The 19,280-nt window shown below is 41.2% G+C and overlaps 1 long non-coding RNA gene across 1 annotated transcript; it reads left to right on the forward strand.

Annotated features, from left to right (window-relative positions):
- The first annotated feature begins 10,491 nt into the window (after positions 1–10,491).
- LOC137849654 (uncharacterized) lies at positions 10,492–18,854 on the forward strand. The gene is made up of 3 exons (XR_011092008.1): positions 10,492–10,703; positions 18,184–18,267; positions 18,372–18,854. It is a non-coding gene; the product is annotated as an uncharacterized lncRNA (long non-coding RNA).
- Positions 18,855–19,280: the final 426 nt, after the last annotated feature.

Raw genomic sequence — 19,280 nt, forward strand, 5'->3', positions numbered from 1 at the left:
AGGTTACTTCCAATGTGTTCAGAAATTTGCAAAAGTAAGTCTGAATTTTGTGGCCTAGTAGAAATAACTACAACTGAAGTGACATGGAAAATCAAAAGTTCATCTGAAGTCTCTCAGTACATTGCAGAATTGGAATTGGAAGCATGTGTCCCTGTATCGAGAGACCAGGTTTCCTGACTTAAGCTAGAGTTATTTATCAAATAGTTCAAGAAGGACCGTTGTCCTTAGTGGAACCGTGTGCTTTGCCTTTGTTGAGTTCAGCAGTAATCTGTCTGTCTGATGTAGTTGTTTACAAAAACTTTGCATCCATGTAAAACTTCAGACGGTTGCACTTTTCAGAGTAGTCAACAGTAGACTTAAAATGAAAAAGTAGCATTGCATATTGAGCATTGCACTCATACAGGTCACCCTTGCTAAAGATTAATCTGAACTATGTCACAGCTCTTGGTGTCAAGGCTATCAGTGTGTCAGTGCCAGTATTTATTAATTCCTGAGGAAGCCAAAACCACTTCAGTGAAAATTTATCACCATTGCAAGTTTCCCTCTGTACAGTATTTTTTTCACTAACATACCAAAAAAAGATTGTTTGTCTCAAATCACTTTGAAGTATTTCACAACAGCCTTTGTGTGATGAATTTTCAAAATAATATTGTACTACACGGCTTGCAAACTTTTATCATAAATATAATAGAATGAAAGAATGCATAAAGTCTCTTTTGCATTATTTTTATTTGATCTGCATTTAAGACATTGATGCATAAATTATATTTCCTTATTGTGATTCAGTACAAGCTATTTAATTAAAGAACCAATTAAAATGATTCTATTTTTAAAATATTCTCTTATTCTAGGTTAACTACTTTTTCCTTCTGTGTATATATACATGTATATATATATATATATTTTTTTCTTTTTTTCAAGCAATACCCCCTATTTTTATTTGGGAAATATTTTTGTTCAGATACTTGGAATCCGTTCCTTCCCTTGATTTTTGTGGGGCTGGAAATCTTCCATCATAATTTTGCTTATAAAATATGCAAGTCTAATAATTTAATTGGTGCTTCTTTTATCTTCCCCATGGCAATGATTGTTCTGTAGACAACAGAGACCACATCTAGCTGCTACTGAAACCAGACTCTTTCTCTTGTAATCTCAATGGAGAGTGAAGCAGGTTTCATGAAAATGGATGATAGCTTGTAGATCAAACAAAGGTATCCCCGTGTTGCTGTGTGATGAAGATGCATCTCAGCACCCTTCTGTTCTGTCCATTCCTTGAGAGAGCACTGCTCTTATATATTACAAGCCATTACTGCAGCCTCAGCCTGCAGATCCTACTACTAATTAAGTAGTAGGTACTACTTCTAATTAAGCACTTCTAATCAAAACTGATAATTTCTGTTAAATGAACATTTCTATTAAATGAGGCATACTAATATTTCAAGAAGTTTGTGTTGCCATTACAAAGCCTATACATCTGGAGTTCTTTTCTATCTGAAATTTATTTCAAAGCATTTTTCCACTTAGAAAATGAAGCTGTCCTGTTTCATGTCCCTGATTCCAAACTGAGTTGAATGCCCCAGCTTTCAGCAGCTCTTAGGTCTTGTTCCTGGAATAGGAAGATTTCTGTCACCTGAAGATTATTTATCGGTATGACTGAAGGTAGTGTGACTGTACCTTCCGAGAGCTTCTTCTGAGGACTTGCTGTGTAGTATTTACAAGATATTTAGCATCTTAATTCATAGGTGTATCAACATTTGAGACCCAAATATGAGACAACTAGCTGAGAGAAAAGACTCTTTGGGATGCCACTGAGCTGCAAGCAGTCAACATCCTCTGGGAGGTGCTAGTGCTTTATAGTATTGCATTCCCAGCTTATACATTGTGGGGCATGTCTTTCTAGTGAGGCACTGAATGCTTTTTATTCTTATCAAATCTGGGGAAGCTGGGGAGGAGTAGTCTTGGAAAACTGGTCTCTTAAAAGCGTCATAAATTTTACTCATTTTAGATCATTTCTCTGAGTGGCATTATTAGCATATGCATTTATTTTTTATAGAATCTTTACTAATTTCACTTTCCTGTACAGAATGAAAGATTTCAACCAGAAAAAAAATGCATTATTTCTGCATTTAAGTCCCTATGACAGCACATTGATCTACAATGATACTGAACAAGAAAACCATCTCACTATTTTTATCCAGGCATGGATGCACATACCTTGTTTTACCTGACATAATTATGACCAAAATGCTGCAAAATCTGGAGGAGATCGATCCTCTGTTCCTTTGTAATACAAGTAACATAAAGGGAACAGGCTTACTAAGGCCTTACAAATTAAATGCCTTCATATTTTCCTTGTCAACCTTTCACATGCTTAGTGCTCATTTCAGCTTGCTAAAAAGAGCCTTTATTATAGCATTATAGTATTTGATTTTATATTTCTCACTGCAGATTGTTCAGATAACTGTTCTGGCTGCCTCTGCACCTGTTTTGGATCCTGCAGAGACAGTTGCTCTTTGTAAGTCTTGAGGACCTGTGACCTCTTTCTGTGCTTTCCCTGCTCTTGCTGCAGAGAGTTCTCCCGTGCCTTTGCTCTCCTGGGGCAAGGGCTTCTCCAGCCATGCTTTCATGTCCTTCACATCCACACTACAACACTTCTGCTGTCTTTTAAGCACAGTTTAGAAACCATTTGCACAGTTCTTCTCCTGAGTGTAAGACTTGTACTAGTTTTGTTTGCGTTGCAACCCCATATTGGGGGAGGAGGGGTGGAAAGAAACAGATTAAATTGAATTTTGGCATAGTTCTGTTTGTCATGCTTTTGCTTCATAAATTAGAAGTCCTATTATACCACATCAATCCCTTTCAAGTATTAGCTGCTTTTTTTTTTTCTTTTTTTTTTTTTTTTTCAGCAGTATAACTTCATAGTAAATGATTATTTTATTTTATTTTTTTATTATTATTATTATTTTAAATCTCAGGCTTTAATCCAACTTGCCATAGCATTATAATATTGTATTTTAAAAAACATTCTCAAAAGACATTTTTAAATTAAGCTGAAGTTCCTTTTATCTTTTAATGGTATGACATTAATGCCAAGGTTTTGGGGATTTTGTTTAGCTATGGTTATCTAAAGATAAGCTACTGAATATATGACCTGATTCTCAACATCGTCAAGTAGCTGCAGTGCCCAGGAAAACCAGGATTGCAGTTTGGTTCAGAGCCTATTTAACAGATTTATTAGCCTAAGAAGTTTCCAAAGCTCTTGAGGTGAAGCTAAGCTCATTATTTATGAAAACAAAGCACACGCAAGTCTTGGGCCAGCTAGTACCTGTATGCAGCTTCCAGTCTGGGAATATATATGGACAGCAGTAGGAGGAAGCATTTGTCCAGCTGCATAGCTTTGTGCATTTTGTGGTATTGTGTAACGCTGTAAAGCCAAACCTTTTCAGCAAAGCTAATTGCTTCAGAGAGAAGCTTTGCATTAACTCTGCATGTCTCAGTCTCTGCTTCTGATTATGTGGCTTTGCACTGTGCCCCTTTACTGGCAGCTTTACTGCCCTTGTTCAATGAGACACTAGTTTCTTGTACAGATAAAACGACAACTTACCTGTGCTGGTCTGCCAAGCAGTCTAATGTCTCTCAGTTTAGTTACAAGGCATCTGCATCTATCTGCAAACTTTTTAACCATGCCTTCTGTAGCATACCCTGCTTAACCTGTAATCAAATCTGTAATAAATAAATAAAAACAGGTTTAACCAAAGCGAATAAAAGTGAGTCCTGCAGCACTCACTCAGTTTTGTGGCACTATATAACAGAATTCACAGCCTGAAACCCTGGCTTACCCTAGGTCCATGAAAGGATTTGTGTGCCAGTAAGTCAGTTTGCTAATGTTTGCTGTCTTGTGCCCCACAGCTTAATCTAGAAACTTGTATTTACAAGCCTGGGCTCCCCAGAGCATGTCGTGTACAAACCTGGTATCCAGGCCTGTTCAGCAAAAAATGGTGAGCTCTCCTGGTGCTGAATGATTGCTGTCTTTCAGGTTCTCCTCACATTCACCTGGGATTTACAGCAAGAAGGAAGCTTTGCTGCCTTTTCACAAGTATCAGTCAACGCTTCAGCATCCTCCCAGGATCTCTCGTGCCGGAGCACACGTCCCTCTGACTCAGCTTCATCCGTGCCAGTGGGGGGCTCAGAGCTAGGGCTGGGAAGTTTTAAACTATCACAGTTATCTTGGACAGAATCCTGAGTCAGGCCAATTTCAAAAAATGCATCCAGAGAAGATGGCCTTAAGACAGCAAGTATGTTCTAGGCTTGTGTAGTATCAGAATGTAAAATTTCATGGCTATTTTAAGCTGAATTGATGGTATTTGCATTCTTTAAACTTAGTCACTAAAACACGTGGCCTAGTTTTCATTTTCAGAGATTCTGCAGATCCCTTTTTTTTTTTTTTTTTTTAATTAAGAAATACTGATTACATTTGTGATGAAGAAGAAGCATTTAAAGGAATACTAATGAACAATATAGTATTTTGTCCCTCTTCAATGCAAAACTGCTCCAGCTTAGGTGCTCTGTATAGCCATAATAGGAGACTTGCTTGACTCTCAAGTACATACAGGTGTCCTTACAGAAAAGGTGTTTATTTAAAGGGTCATGGAGGGGATATAAATGGTAGAAAAATAAAAACACAGACAGCAGAGAGCAACAAAATCCCAGTTATTCTGAGATGGCAGGGAGAGACTAAGAGACCCCTTGTGACTAATGAGCTCAGGAACAGCTTTGACTCAGTGCAATTACTAAAAACATTTTAATCCAAGGTATCGATGCTTTAATAGCAGTGCAGTTCACCTTATCAGCTTTAACAGGCAGTGGTTTATACTCCAGAAAAATCTGTGACTGAGTGTTATTTACTTCACTGTGTAGTGAGTTGTTGTACCCATAAACAAAAAGGACATGCAGACTACTATGAAGTCAAACATAATTGCTCTCAATACACAGTGCTACCTTTACAAAAATAAGTCTTTTAAATGCATGCATCCCTTCGGTCAGTATAAGCCAGTTTGTCATTGCAATGGAGAGGAGTTGCCACAGTCCTGTTCCTGCTTTCAATCAAACACAAGAGCCACTGGTTTGTGCTGTAATTTTAACAGCAGCTCTGTCTATCGTGTCTTGTGACAGCCTTTGTGAGCAATGTAAAGTACTTCAAAAATTAGTGCCATGTATTTTAGTGAAGCAGGAAGGGACCTGAAAGTTTTGGGTCTTATGTCCTGTCATTTGCTTTACTCTTCTAACTGAGGTCTTTGTTACTTGGGACAGCTACAGAAACTCTCTAGTACCTAGTTTTCTGTCATGCTTCTTCCATTTTTATTGCAGAATATGTCACACAACCACTGGTAACCCAAGACTACTGCAAATCTTTGGCATTTTGGCATCTGTTACGTGAAGAGCAGAGGCATGCCTGAGGCAAGGGGTTGAATTTTCCAAGAGAGAGGACAAATAAACAGTATGTGAAGGCATTTGCAACAGGAATTCCTAGCTAATCTCTGTGCACTGAATGAATTACGGCTTTCAGTTTCATATGGGAAAGATACTACAGTGGTGACTTTGCTGTTGCCCTGTACAGGTTGACTCATTTGGGAAGTCTACATTATATACATGTACTTAAGTTTACCTTGAGATCCGGCATGTCCTGTGGTGAAGTGGAATAGCACTTGTGACCCCAAATTCAGGCAACGGTCTTGAAATTCATTTTCCATTTCATAAAACAGCACTTTTCAAGTGCTAGCAAGTTCCACTGTCTTTTGTGAAGATGTGACCTGCAAATCTTGAATCTACTTATTCCTCAAATGTCCTTAGTTACTGAGCAGTTATGCTAGGCTTGGCAGAGCACCTGCTGCACCTTTTAGGGCTTTGCACAGAGAGCTAAATTCTCTCCTGAGGGAAACTGGAGGGGATCTTCTAGGACAATAAAATGTTGCAGAACTGCAACACCATCCAATCTATGTAAAGTTCATGTTTATTGTTGACAGAAATCACTGTGGAATTTAGAAATGTCTGATGGGGGAAACTTATTTCTGTATTTCTGTGGTGGATTTCTTTTTTTTTTTCTTTCTTTCTTTTTCTTTCTTTTTCTTCCTGCCCTGCCCCCAAAGGAAATATGAAATTAACTGCTTTACAGGTTACAATTCACCTATTTCAGAAAGGAAATGAAGTGTGAGTATTTGTCAGGAGCAGAGGCTACAAGACAAAATACTGGGGAGGGAAACCTTGGGGTTGCAAAGAAGAAATAAGGAAATTATGGGAAAAGTCAAAGTCTTGGAGCAATACTAAGGAGGATGTTCTGGGTGAGGAGGGAGGTGGAGAAGTCAGAGAAACTGAGTTTATAGGGGAGAGAGGGCTGTTACCTCTGACTGTGTACCAGGATCCTGCAATTCCTGTCCTTCCGCAACATCTGAGATTAGACCTCTGTGCTAGGGGCCAAGAGAGCTGCTCAGCCTCCAACTTCCTCAGTCACCTTGTCCAAGACCCCATCTCGAGCTAGCTGAGGAGGGCATTAGACACCGCAAAGCAACCTTCAACTTTTGCCAGGCACTTTTTGTTTTGCCGGTAAGTAATAATGCTGGCAGGCCCCAGCTTCCTGCTTCCTCTGCAGGTGCTCGGCACAAAAGCAGGCAGCCAGCTGGGGGCAGGAGGCTTGGACCTGCCGCTGAGATTCAGAGCTTGTTCTGTGCTCACCAAAGTTTGAGCTGTCATGCTACATTAGCCATTCTGGGAAAATTCCCTGTAATTTCATATTTGAGGGTATCCATTTTGTTTTGGCTGAGCCATTTCACTGGATACCATTAACGGCCTCACAAAAGTGCCTTGAAGACTACTTTACAAAACAGTTCAAGAACAGGGTATAGCAAATAAATGCTCAGAAGATCCATTCATCATTTTAAAATAGCTATTTTCCTGTGGCACTGCAGCAACTTCAATGAGATGACAACTCCAAAACTGAAGGTGCATCTTCACAGGGGTGTTTATTTTGCATTTAGCTTAGCTGCTGCTCATGAAAGCAGCTGCAATAACAATGCAATAATTAGAGTGCACTGACTGCCAAGACAGTGTTTGTTCCTCACTCTCTTTTGAAGGTGCTCTAAGTTCACTGCTTATTGATGCAGTACAGACAAAAATACACCTTTAAAGTATGGCAGTCCTTCAGTTTTGCTTCACACCAGGAACAAGCAGTCCTTTTGCCATCAGGTGTTATCCAGCTGTGAAGAAAATTACGGGCATTACTTGCACATTCCTGAAATCATCATCACCAGAATATGGCTGTGGTACTCTAGGACTGTGTCAGCCAAAGAGGGGCAGTTCTTGACTTTGAGGGGGAAGGAAAGGTTCAGGATGGGCTCTAGAAGTATTCCTTGAAGGGTTAACTGAAACAAGATGCATCTGGCTAGCCAGCAATGTTTTATTAACACAATGAGCTAAAGCCAAATTATAGAAAACCCAAAGAAATTAAAACCAAGATGTTTCATGAGTTCAAAAAGGAAATGAGTTACCTGTGGATTTGAATTTCCTATTTGAAATCTCTGTTTTTTAATGACACTAGCTGGAATTCACACTCCAGCTATATGGGTGTTCATGATGCGTTTGCTCCTGTGTACGGTGAGGAGTACCCTTCATTGATCAGGGATGCACACATATGGGAGGTCTCCTTCCATCTCCTCTGCTTACTTCCATAAAACTTGTAGGAACCAAATATCTTTAGCATCTCTGCCTTGATACAAAATTAGATTTATATTGGCCACTGTGTTACTGGGAACATATGCAGGCACAGAAGGGGTTATTATATGTGTCATCTCCTTAGGAAACTGTCCAAAACCCAGAGCTCAGCAATATTTTTATTGTATTCCTGGTCTGACAAGCTGGATGGAATTTTGTCAGAGAGCACCCAGCAGAAACCTCTCCTAGCTGCCAACAAAGCTGAGGACAGCTTCTGGTTCACAAAGCTGGCAAGAGAGAAGTTCAAGAGAATTCTGGCATCAACAACCAACTTGTCTATCTTGGTGGTGTTTTTAGTGTGCACACACCTTAGATTTGAGTAATAAAACCTTAAAATAAATGAATTTCTGGAGCAGTCTAGAAGCAACGCAACAGTTAAAGTAGGTTGATTCAGTTTTATCCCTCAGTTGTTGAGATGATACTTATGGCAGATGACTCACAGAATTATGCCATGGTGATAAAGCATTTAATTGCCTAGCTCTACAAGGATTATTGCAACCGTCAAATGAACTTTGTACCTATCTTCAGGATAGGCTAAAGGTACAACTGTAACACTGCCAGACAGCCCTCCCTTCTCATCTGCTCCAGCACATAAAGCTACATCTCTGCATGCCAACAGCATTTTGTGAGGGATCAATCTGCCTATGTCATGCTGAGTTCCCACTTACCTTAAATCATTTGTACTTTTTAATACTAGATACAGTCTGCCAATGGAAACCACTGCACAATTAGTACAGTTTACTTCCTGAAGGTATTCTTAGCATGAACTTTCTTCCATGACTTTCCCAAGTATTTCCTGGCCAACATCCTCTGAAAACTCTTCTTCCTTCCCCACTAGATGGGGATGATTGCTGCTGATAGCTCTTCTTGGTCAGAAGTCCACAGCAAAAAAAAAATAAAAAATAAAAATTGCCCACCTGCCCAGTGGCCATGCATTGCAGGAGTATACAGCGAGTAATTCTGACCACAGGGTGTCAGATGTGGGGAGAACAAGGAGGGGAACCATTTATTGCCTGCAGTCTAGGGAAGAGGCAAACATCTCTTAACTGAAGGGGGTGGGGAAGTATATCCTTTAAGACACCAAAACAAGAAGTTCATCTTTGTCTTACTGCCTTTCATAGTAATCGAGCTTGATCCATTAGTGTTATCAAGGACTAATTCCTTCTTCCTTGCAAATCTGAATGAGAAAAGAAAAATCAGAGGATAACATGCTTGAACAATACCTAGTAGTTCAAGATGCCTGATAGCAAGGGTTTTTGGGACTGAATAGGATCTCAGGATTGGAAAGGGAAAGATGAGGAGTTAGCCATGTTATAACCAAAGATAACCACACTATCAGCAAGACTTTGGAAAACAGGGATAAGTGAGGATTCCTCCTGTAGATGAAGGCTTTCTCCCCCACAAGATCTTGGTCCTCAAGATACCTGAAACAAAGTGGGCAGCAAAATGTAAAACTGGAAACTTGTGATCTCTTGGACTTTGACAAATCCATGCAATAATTTCTATAAACATCAAAATTTGATGACTTACTGTTTTTAAGTTTACAAACTTCCCTTTTTAGTGCACTTCATTACAGCAAAATAATTTCTACTTACATTTTTGACAAGAACAAGTGATTTGCATCACATCTGCATAACTGAAAAAAGTTCTACTAACAAGCAACCTTCAGCCAAAGGAGTTCTGTTCTCATATTCATTTCATATTCAGTTTTTCTATGAACTATCTAAAGCGTTTAAAGGCTCCCTGATGTTTCCATGAAATATAGGTGCCAGTGTATAAAGAAAATAATTAAGATCTTAGTGAATTACACTGTATGTTGAAAAGACTCCAAGAGAACATACGCTCAGTTTTCATGAAATTGTATGTTGCATTTCATTAACTGTTCAGGCCCCATATTTTACAATATTAATTAAGTTTCATAGCAGCATTCATGACATTTAATAGCAATGCTCATACAATATTAAACAAAGCATTAAAAAGAAATAACAGCCATGAGTTTAATAAATTACAGGAGTGAAAACTTCCTTCCGAAATTTAAGAGAACAGTCATCCTGCTTCATTTGTGTTATATTTCATTAAAGAAAGATAAGCAATGTTTCATGACAGATTTGCAAGATAGGTCTTAAAATTCTCACCAGCCATTCATAAGCCAGCCATTCAAAATCCCACAAAGCGTAAAGACAGCATAGCCACAGCTTAAGTGGAATTTATTTTAAATTATTAATAACAAAAAAATAGCCCCCTCCTGTCATAGCAGGAGTGCTGCTTTGACAGCCCTTGTCAGAGGCCACATAATGCTCTTCCTGTATCTTCCTAGCTGCTCAGAATTTCTACTTCCTTGTCTTGAAGTAGAAAATCTTACCCCTCAAAGACTTTTAAACAGAAATCTCTAGTCTGGCAAGTTGCCTTTCAGATTTCCAAATTCATACTTCATTGTTTCCTTGCAGCTTGTCAGTCAGTAATTCAGCAGTCATTCAGGAGAGGGCTCTGTTGATCAGGGGAGCTGGGGGAGGCAAGGTGGGGCTCCAGGGGGAGGACCATGAGCTCTACCAAGTACAGTAGCTTCATGAAGAAATGGATACCTTCCAGCACAACACATTGGTGACAAATGGATCACTGTGATAAACCCCACTTTGGAGTACCAAATCTATCAACAAAGAAAGGCACATAGTGCAATAACAATGAGAAAGGTTCTTTAATCACTCCTACCCTATTAAAAACTGGTCACCTCCTACCTGCACCAGCTATGTTGGCTTTACATCAGTGGAGCACAAGCACAAAACGCAGCTTAGAGCTACCCAGTGGAGGCAGCAGTTTTTGGGTGGTGCTGGTGACTGGCTTCTGCAGGCTGGTATTAGAGATCTGGTATTGGGGTGCTGCTTTGCAAGCAGCTTGTCTCTATGGATGTGATCTACTCAGAGCAAAGTTCTTCAAACAGGGTAGGTTATCCTGAATCTGATGAACCTGTTTCTCCCTTCTTGAGCCATGAAACACCTTTAAGGGGCAGCAAGGGTGTACAGGAAAATTCATTAGAGGATGCTGGCCTGTGGCTCCTTGTCTGTCATCTGCTGGAACTGTTGGCAAAGCTGCTTCACTAGCAAAGTGGGGGCTGTAAGGAGCAGCAAATACAAGACCATGTGGGTATTAGCAGTGCTGTGGAGTGGATCACTGTGCCTGACACACACACTAATAATGACCTAGAAACAACTGGCAAGCTCAAGAGGAGGGAGGTCATGGAGAGGTGTTGGTAGTCTTATACCCCACAGCCATTCTGTGCACTCACTTCATCCCAGGGTACACTGTTAACTGGACCTTCATAAGCTCTACAATAAGCTCTAAAATAAGTAGGTAAGCATTACCTTCTCTTTTTTCCCTTTGTTTTTCAATATTTTGTTGTACTTGGCTATCAGTGCTTGTGGATGGCGATATAGTATGAAGCATATTATATAATGTAACTAGTATGGAGTATTTTAAATAATCCTACCATAATGTTAAAGCCCTCAGTCAGTAAGGTTTAATACTGAAGGAAAGTGTTGTGTGTGCTGGACAATAAGAATATCTTCCTTAGCTTATTAGTTGCTTAAGGAAAGCTTCTTCTAATGGGAATTTGTATGAGGCTAATTCGTAATTTGGCCATGATGAAGAAATTAGTACAGTAAAGGGAGTACTTAAAACTAATTTTTTGGTTCCTCCAAAGAGGAACATACTTATTCTTCGTGAGAGGCCTTCACATATCCTCAGATCCTCACGTGGACAAGTTAGGGCTGAACGAAGTCTGCTGTGATTCCTGTGAGCATGAAGCAATTGAATCCCACACTGTTTTACTATTTTCTGTGTATGAATGAGAGGTCTGCTGCTGACATTTGTGATTCAGACTCTAACACTGACCGCTTTCTCTATCAGCGACCGAACTGCTTTGCTATAAATATTTAATAGTAATGTTTAATATTTCCAGACATGACAGAGCTGAAGCACTGAAGTGACCTGATTCTTTTTTTCTTCATTTTTTTTTAATGTGCGTGGTGGTTGAGAGAGGAAATTCTCCTGCTTACTTCTTGGAAAAGAGTAGAACAAAATGACAACCACATAAATAAATAAATAAATAAAAAGATAATAAAAAAATAGAGTTGTCATAAGGTACCACAAATGCCTGGAAAGCACTGCTGACTGTAGGATGTTCCTGTGAAACCATTTTGTGCCAGCTCATTAGAGGGCTTTGGCAAGGATATTTGGCATAAAATAGGTTTTATTTAGAATTAGGAACTCTGCTGCCCTGTTCTTGGCAAGAAATGAACTTGCAAATTAAACTGTCTTGTAATATAATGACATTACCTTGTGTTATGAATCATTGTAGAATTAGAAACGTTGATCTGAATAAGAAATAAAACTTCTTACAAAGTGGAGAAACATGGACAGCTAACATTCAGGGAAAGTGCATAGATACAAGTGACGAATACATTGCTTGCTGTCACAGATGAAAGCAGTTCTTGAGGTCTAAGCCTGTGTTCAACACTTAAATCCTTTTTTTGCTAAGGCTTTCAGTTACTCCAGTGGTTGCTTCAGTGGTTATATTTTTTCAGGTTCACTTTCTTAAAAAAAAAAATAAAAAGCTTTCTTCACTGGACATCTCAGGTGACATAATATTAAAATTTTATATTTGCCAGGGGCTTACTTTTCAATTATAGCAAGTTTGAAAAGTCTAGGTTAGGTGGAAGAAAGTTTCAAATGCAGGAGGACAGAGGCTGGGCATGTGATGCCTCTCTAAATGTTTGATGAAACACAGGGCTCAGTTCTGGCTACCCATGGGGAAAAAACCCACAGGGATGGTTGTGAATTTCTCGAGCAACTCACTGAGTATAGCTTTGCTTTAGTTTCTGAAGTGAATTCAATGCTTTTAAATCAAACGTGCAAAAAGCCTAAATCGGTCTTCAGGGTTTGTGCCCCCTTTATAAGAAATGGATGCATTTTAGGTGTGATAATCTCATCTCCCTCAGTGTGCCTGAGACTCATAGAGTTACAAGTGGAGAGAGTTTCCCTGATATTTTCTTGCAAATCTTTTTCTCAGATCAAAGACAGCATCCAGTGCCCTGAAGAAAGCCAGGTTACGGAGCACTACAGCTATTTTCCTCTAGCCTGAGCATACAGGAGCGCAGTATGCTTTCATGCAGTTGTTGTGCTTTAGCATTCATGAGCGTCCTTATGAAGTCAAGCTGTGAGTCACATGCTGTGTCACACTACAGGGAAGAAGAATATCAGTTGTATAGCATTCTTAATCATGAGGAGAAATGGATTTGCCTAAATGAATATGCAAATATCAATACAGAATAAAATTGAGTTCTTCCTGATGTGCAAAATGCCCTGGTGAAAAACATTTTACTGTATCGATGCTTGACTTCAGGAGATTGTCCCTTATGAAAGGAAGAAGAAGAAAGAAAGGGTAAAGAAAAGTAATTAAATTTCTTCTTACATTATGTTATTATTGAAACTGATGGTATTTTTCTAGTTTGGAGAAGTGTAGCTGACACGAAGCTTTTACAGCATACTTTGACATTTAAAACACAGCTTCCTGTGTTTGCATTCGTGCATGGTTTCCTGAGATGAAGGGTGGTAAATAAATACTCGCTGCTGTTTTCCTGCATACACCATGAGGATGTACCGGATGGGATTTGTTCTACAAAAAGGCAAGTTGCTTCTGGAGCCTTAAACACCCTTGCCCTAATAAATCAACAGGTGTTTGGCAAGGAGGCAGGAGTTTTCCTTCTGACCCCAAACTTGGCATTGCGAGCTATTTACCCATGGTGTGGGAGGTCACACTTTGCTGCCTGCTACTGCTCAGTGAGAATGGGTGCCACCACCTCCAGATGTTAAAGTGCTTGCTGGAACATCTGTTCCATGCCTCATCTTGATATTTCACTTTGGCCTGGTAGCATGGGCTGGCTCAGGGAAGGATGCTGTGTGCTGTCCTGAGTGGGGAAACCTCCTCCCAAACAGCTTTAAACACTGTGCTGAAGTAACTGGAATGCTGGCAGGTGAGGCCAGATTTCCAGCACCCTTAGCGAGCACTTGAGCCAGTTGTCTAGTCAAATGGCAACATCTTTCCTCTCTTACCGGCTTGTGTCTAGAGCACGTGTTTGAAGGTCTTGTCTGATCAGACTCATGAGGTCAGGCTTTCCAGGAGGAAACCCTTGGACCGAGAGGAGCTTGTAATGCTGGGCTGGGTGGTTTGGTACGCAGACCCCTGCGGACTGGGGGCTTCCAGCCAGACACAGCAGAAGCATAGAGGGGATACAGAAGTTCCTTTGACAGCTGCAGGCATTGGCAGAGTTCAGACCTTGGGTCTCAGGATAGACGAGGTGTAAGCAGTGGCACTGCAGCAGGGATCTGAATGTGGTGCCCCTTCACAGCAAACTGCTCTGCCTGCTACCCCTGCACCCATAGCCACCTTACTGCCAGCAGTGCCACTGTATCTCTTGTCCTCTTCTCCTTCTCTTTCTCTCAGCATGTTTTCAAAATGCCATTTTAATGGTGAAACAGAGCTCCAGGCGCTAACTGAAATGTTTGGCTCCAGAACAGGCTTCAGAGATTCCGGTCTCAACCTGCTCACCTGCCTGTGGCTGGGCTTTCGGCACTTCCCCGTGCTCTGTGAGCGGTGTGCTGCTTGGCCTGGGGCCTGGGAGCCTGCCTGGGTGCCTTGTTTTCCTCACACATCTGTGACTTGAAGCCCTGGGATAGGGCAATGCTACACCTTCACATCACACACCAGGAGTGTGCAGAGGCCCTGGCCTGGCCCTCCTTCCATGTGAGCTTGGTGGGCAGCTCCTCTCCAAACCCATTGCACGATATCTTTGGGGCTGGCAAACAGCTCTGGTAGAGAAAGGTGCTGCTTCTGCACATGGAGGAAGGCCATAGTGGTGGATTTGCTTCAGTGGTGGAATGATGAAGTGAAGTACTAGCTGTGTCCTGCTGCCTATCTCCTAAATACCCAGTCTTAAAGTATGTTACAGCTGCCATTTGACATGGCTTTTTGGTAAATATACTAATGTCCAGGTCTGTAGGATGCATAGTTGGCAGAAGCACCTGTGTGGCTCTACTGAACAGTGCTGATACAGGATGACCACAGTCATGTGAGCAGCAGGGTGCTTCCACCTGCTGCAGGTCAGCTTGGAGGATGTTCCACTCCTGCTGGCGTTACCATTCCCTTCTTGATGTGGGAGGGTGTTTGGGGTAAGCCTAATGGCTTGAAAGAGGAATTGTAGCTGATCTAAGCACTCAAACCAAGACCTGTGGTTTGAAGATAACAAGATAAATATATGAAAAATGACAGATGGACGAGTTGGAATGAGCTGTGAACTGACAGCTTTGTGACCAGTTCTGACTTATTTCCCTTTTGTGGTCTGAAGCTGAGTGCCTCATAAATCCTAAAGATATCAAAACTGTAACTAACATAGCAGAAACTATTTAAGATCTCTGGAAATTTAAGGAGCAGTTACTGTAACTAGAAAAGAAGAGTGAATGTGTAATGATTTCCCTCACCAAAGTGATATTTTGGGTATTTATTTCAGTTTCGATGTTGTAGGTTGACTCAGCACACTGGCACAGTTGTGAGCACTGGCGGTCACACAGTGACTGTCTGAAAGTCTGACGTGGACCCGAAAATGAAAGTCATTTCACAGTTTATGGTTCTGTTTTACGGATGAATCTTAAAGACCCTGTTAACCTCCAGCAGATGGCTGATAATGCCCTCATGCTCTGCCAGCCATGAGGCACGTGGCTCCCCAGGCAGACCGGAGGGCTGCAGGCTCTTCAGGTGGGAGGAGAACCTGAACTGACAACAAGAGGAGTCCTGGCCTTGGGTTACCAGCTTGGTATTTCAGAGCCCTTGGTGCAGCTGCTGTCCATGAATCTGTCCCTTATCTCTTTAATTCAAGTATCTGCAACAGGCTCTGGTAGGACTAGCAGCCTAACTCCCTGTTAAGGTTACTTGGTGAGGAGCTGGGGAAAGAGTCACAAAATGAACTAAAGTAATGCTGCCCAGCTGCAAATTAATATACAGCATCATGCAGTGACCAACAAACCTTCTCTCCAGGGTAAATGCTAACTTTTCAGTGGCAGTTCTTTGCTGTGCATAGCAATTTCCCAGTTGTCATCAACTCATTATTTATTTATTTTTTTTCTCAGAAGAGCCACAGGGCACCTGCTGCTTAGCAATGAATTCCAGACAAGTACTAAGGTCTAGCTATTGAAAAGTGTTTTTATTGTTTGTTTTATAAAAACAAACAAAACCCACCAAAACTCCATAAATTGTCTCAATGCTGCACATCATGAAATGGAATTAGAAACTTCAGAAGAGGTTCTCGGGAGTACCACACATGCTAAATTTAAGTTTGGCATCCCCGGCAGGGCAGTTTGCTTACCCAGAACTGAAGGTGCCTGAATACTCCGCATGTGTAACAAGTCTCCGTCAGCTAATTCTGGTGTGTGTGCACCCTTTTTTGTGCGTCAGGACCAGGCTGGTCTGTTTCCTCCTGTCTCTGGGTGGAACCTGTCTGCTCTGCCTTGTCCACACAGGAGCTCACCCCATTGTGCATTTTCTGTACTTGAGATGAGGTAGACGGTACGTCAGCCATCGGAATCCTTCCTGATAGTTATCTTAGCTATGCTGTTTTTATCCACCTATGCCACACAAGCAGACACTACAAAATATAATTTCACTTCCTGCCCTAAGCCAAGCTGTCTTCTGGTACGTCTGGGCGCGAGACAAACAGGATGCGGGGCACTTGCTGGACGTCCTGCCCCACTTCCCGCCCAGCTTTCAATGGGGCTGTAGTTCATGTACCTCATGCGTGTAGGCCAGCGCTGCGCTCGCTCTATGTTCATAAAACCTCTTGTCAGAATGTGCTAGGCCTTTAGAGAATCTGTTTCTCTGAGGAATGTTAGGTATTAGAGACCTGGCTTGCACTCAGCAGGGAAGGACGCACCATTCAGGAGAGGTTCAGGTTGGAAATGAGGAGAAATTTCTTCTCAGAAAGAGCAGTCAGGCATTGGGACGGGTTGCCCAGGGAGGTGGTGGTGTCGCTGTCCCTGGGGGTGTTCAAGGAAATGTTGGACGTGGTGCTTAGGGACATGGTTTAGTGGATGACATTGGTGGTAGGGGGATGTTGGACCAGATTTTCTCAGAGGTCTTCTCTTAATGATTCTGATTCCTTATCTAGAGAAGCACATGGAGCCTGAGAGTAAAAATGAGTCAGAGACCCGGCTTAAATGGACTGAGACACCTTCCTCGCTAGTGATGGCAGGAAATGGGAAGGTTCCTTGGTGCTGCAGCAGGCATTTTGTGTGCAAACACTGCTGTGGGAATGTGCCTGAGGGTATGGGTCAGCCACTGTTGCACTTGTACTACACAAACCCCACTAGCTAGGCCAGCTGTTGCTGTATAGCAATAACTGGTTTCAGGCTCTGTATTTAAAAATAAAACTTTTTTTTTTTTTTTTTTTTTTTTTTAAATAGAAACCTCTATAGCAGTAAATAAACAGTGTCTGGACCCAGAAATGAAATGTGACCACCTATCCTGTTGGTGTGTAAGGCTGGGCCAAAACTGACCAGCCCTGAAGCCTCCCTGTAGCTCTAGGTCTGTGAAGTCTGTTCTCCTAGCCACAACTCTGGATCAGGCCCAACTGTTAGTATTTCTTTTCCTCCTGTTTTTCCTTTTTTCTTCTGCCATTTCCTTTCTGGAAAATAATTAGCCTTTCTCTAAGGATAAAATCTTCATACTCTTTTGCAAGGCAGAATAAATCTTTAGGGCTTTCAGCTATATAAACCTGATCCGTCAGGTTCCCCCCCACACCCCCCCATCTCTCTTAATGGATCTCATGCATTTATAATACACTCAGTACCATGGTATCTAGGGACCTTATGCACAATTTATAAAGCAAACATTATTTTATTTTTTTTGCAAAAACTTTCTACTTCTCTTCTGGCTCTTGCCAATCTCCAAATCAGGCTGTTCTCTTTGATTTGCAAAAGAAGTGAGTTGCCTGTTTTATGGTCTGATACAGACTGTTCTCCAGTATCCTGGCCTCGTGTTTGCGGGATGGCAAAGTCAGGTTCAGGTTGCTTTATTTTACCAGCAGACATTAATTATAGAACTGTCTATCTTAAACAGAGCTTGGTATGTTTCTCTGTCAGCTTCAGCATGGGCAAGTCAGTGCTGGCAGTCCCTAGCTCAGTTCAAAGCAGTAACTGAGGTAGGACCCCAAAATATTTCAATGTACCCTGAGATGGTGATACTATTACTACAGAGAAAACAGTGTTAATGAGGACTGAAATTTTAAATTGCCATATCATTGGTTGGAGGCAGCTGCATGCACGGATTTGGAGCAGCTTCCTACTTGGTAACCTGAGCAGTTTGTCACCTTGCAGGGTGACTGACCCTTCACAAATGCCTGAGGTGTGCATCTGGTTGTGTGAGGACATTGCACTCAGTTTGGACCTGAATCTCCAAAGGTGAGCTCTGTAACACTGAAGGCATTTGTTTTTAGTTGTTTTTTTTTGGATCCAGCTTTTTAATCTCCTGGATTATGAGAGCATGTTTGTATTTCACTTTGTAGTGACTGGTGCACAATGTATTCAAGAGCTGATGAAGCCCAGCTGTGGACAGCGCTGGATCAGTAGGGAACAGGGATCAGAGCCTTTGTATTTGTTCCAAATCAATGTGCTTGATTTTTACTTGCTAATTTATTTGCTACAAAATGTTGTGGACTTTTCTTAATATTAGCATTTTTCATCCTACATACTAGTCAAGTGCAACTAAATACTGTATTATCGATGAGTCTGTTTTATCTTTCTTCCTAACCAACAATTGCAGGATTTTAACAACAGAAGGCTTTCTGAAAACAGGTCAATGTTCAAGAGAGATGAATTTAAAGAGCTTTTAAAAATTAAATTCTTATGCCACAGTAATGGCATAAATAAAATCTATTTACTAGGTGTTCTAGGTTACTTTGTTTTCCAACAAAAATATGTAACAGCACCAAAGGAGAAACATGATTTGAACATTTTTAAGTTCATAAAAATCTTTGAGTCAAATCTGATTTTTTTTTTTTTGGTGTCTTAACACTGCTAATGGTGCGGTGACTGCCTCCACAGTTCTGCATACCAGCTGGGCACTGCTGTGCCCATCACCTGCACCTCACACTAGCAGCTCTGCTTCTCTGGCATTTCCCCCCGTAGTCTTCACTGAGAGGGTCATGGCCCAGCCCCAGCTTGTTATGAGTGACGGTAGGAGTGTTTTGTGAGGAGGGAGTGCAAGAACATCCCTAGCAGTAATTTAAGATTTGACCTCTTCAACACTGCACACCATCACAGTTTCCTTCTGCTTTGTTTTCCCAGGCTTGATCTAACTCAACAGGAACCCTCCATTAACTTTAGAGTCTGATCTTACCGGAGATGGCAAGTTTGAATAAATACAAATACATCAATGAAATCTTCAGTTAAGATTCTAAAAAGTAATACCTCAA

The sequence above is a fragment of the Anas acuta genome, chromosome 1 (genome assembly GCF_963932015.1).
Source record: "Anas acuta chromosome 1, bAnaAcu1.1, whole genome shotgun sequence".
NCBI lineage: Eukaryota > Metazoa > Chordata > Aves > Anseriformes > Anatidae > Anas > Anas acuta.